The following is a 2,529-nucleotide window of genomic DNA, read 5'->3' as shown; positions in this document are numbered from 1 at the left end:
GGATGGCATCACTGACGCAATGGACTTGAGTTTGAGTAAGCTCTGGGAGTTGGTGATGGACAGGGAAGCCTGGCGTCCTGTAGTCCACGGGGTCGCAGAGAGTCGGACATGCCTGAGCAATTGAACTGAACTGAAGGAAGGAGAGGGGATCTAAATGTACCATTTTGCAAATGGCTACCCAATTGTCCCATCACCATTTTTTAAAGGTTCAACTCCCACCTCCTGCAAAACAACAACAATAAAAGATATGTATGATCCATAGCAATCTTGGGTCCCAAGTCATTAACTCAACCCTAGAAGGAGAAGGTGTTGCCAAGTCCCATAAGGCATCTTGCCTTTGAGCAACCTCAGTGAGTTCTTCTCAACTCCCCAAGGTGACCATCCTCACCCAGCTCACCTGGGGCCTGGGGAAAGGGTCTGTTCTTGCATGATTATGAATTTGTCTGTATTCTTTTCTTCTTGTACCAACCTTTGCCAAGCTGATTCAGAACATCCAGAGGAAACTTTTCTTTATTAGGAAATATCTTACCCACACCTTCACATATTCACTAAATAACATTTATTACTGTTTCCACAAGCATGTATTGAGCACCTACCATCAGATCAGATCAGATCAGTCGCTCAGTCGTGTCTGACTCTGCAACCCCATGAATCGAAGCACGCCAGGCCTCCCTGTCCATCACCAACTCCCGGAGTTCACCCAGACTCACGTCCATCGAGTCGGTGATGCCATCCAGCCATCTCATCCTCTGTCCTCCCCTTCTCCTCCTGCCCCCAATCCCTCCCAGCATCAGAGTCTTTTCCAATGAGTCAACTCTTCACATCAGGTGGCCAAAGTACTGGAGTTTCAGCTTTAGCATCATTCCTTCCAAAGAAATCCCAGGGCTGATCTTCGGAATGGACTGGTTGGATCTCCTTGCAGTCCAAGGGACTCTCAAGAGTCTTCTCCAACAGCACAGTTCAAAAGCATCAATTCTTCGGCGATCAGCCTTCTTCACAGTCCAACTCTCACATCCATACATGACCACAGGAAAAACCATAGCCTTGACTAGACGAACTTTTGTTGGCAAAGTAATGTCTCTGCTTTTGAATATGCTATCTAGGTTGGTCATAATTTTCCTTCCAAGGAGTAAGCGTCTTTTAATTTCATGGCTGCAGTCACCATCTGTAGTGATTTTGGAGCCCAGAAAAATAAAGTCTGACACTGTTCCCACTGTTTCCCCATCTATGTCCCATGAAGTGGTGGGACCAGATGCCATGATCTTCGTTTTCTGAATGTTGAGCTTTAAGCCAACTTTTTCACTTTCCACTTTCAATTTCATCAAGGGGCTTTTGAGTTCCTCTTCACTTTCTGCCATAAGGGTGGTGTCATCTGCATATCTGAGGTTATTGAGATTTCTCCCAGCAATCTTGATTCCAGCTTGTGCTTCTTCCAGTCCAGCATTTCTCATGATGTACTCTGCATATAAGTTAAATAAACAGGGTGACAATATACAGCCTTGACGTACTCCTTTTCCTATTTGGAACCAGTCTGTTGTTCCATGTCCAGTTTTAACTGTTGCTTCCTGACCTGCATACAAATTTCTCAAGAGGCAGATCAGGTGTTCTGGTATTCCCATCCCTTTCAGAATTTTCCACAGTTTATTGTGATCCACACAGTCAAAGGCTTTGGCATAGTCAATAAAGCAGAAATAGATGTTTTTCTGGAACTCTCTTGCTTTTTCCATGATCCAGCAGATGTTGGCAATTTGATCTCTGGTTCCTCTGCCTTTTTTAAAACCAGCTTGAACATTACTCTGGCACCTGGGTTACAGTGGTGAGTGTTGTGGGCACAGACAGTCCTGTTCATGGAGCACAGAGTCCAGTCGGGGAGACTGTCACTGACAAAGAACACTAACTGTGTAAATTACAATTGTGCTGCAAGATGGGGACAGAGGGCTGGCTTCCCCGAGGACTTTCTTTCCAAGAAATCAATCATGATTCTTAGGAAAAGAAGAGCTCTGTAGTTTTTTTTCTTGGAAATGTGCTTTCCTTAACTGAACGTTTTGAATAAAGATGATCTCAGGTGCAGATATTTAAATCTAAAAAGATGCATGGTAAGAGATCCACCTGCCTGCCCATCCCCAGTTTCCACAGGTAATTCTCTTTACTGGTTTCTTTAGTGGGATGCGATCGTAGAAAGCTCACAGGTAAGAGTTGCAAGTGCTGGTTGAAGGAAGCTTTGGGGCCAGAGGCATGGAGTTGGTGAGTGCCCAGGGCCCGGGGGATGGAGTATTTATAATTTGATCGATTGGTTGATTGATTTCTGGCTGTGCTGGCTGTTGCTCGGGCTCTTCTGGAGTCACACTGAGGAGAGGCTATTCTTCACTGTGGTGTGCAGCCTTTTCCTCGCAGTGACGCCTCTTGTGGGGAATGCGGGTTCTAGGGCGAGAGCTTCAATAGTTGTTGTTCCTGGGCTCTGGAGCACAGCTCAGTATTTGTGGCAATGGGCTTCGTTGTTCCAAGGCCTGTGGGATCTGCCTGGACCAG

Source organism: Bison bison, unplaced genomic scaffold (genome assembly GCF_000754665.1).
Source record: "Bison bison bison isolate TAMUID 2011002044 unplaced genomic scaffold, Bison_UMD1.0 scf7180017864037, whole genome shotgun sequence".
Classification (NCBI taxonomy): Eukaryota; Metazoa; Chordata; class Mammalia; order Artiodactyla; family Bovidae; genus Bison; species Bison bison.
This window is presented reverse-complemented; position numbering follows the sequence as displayed.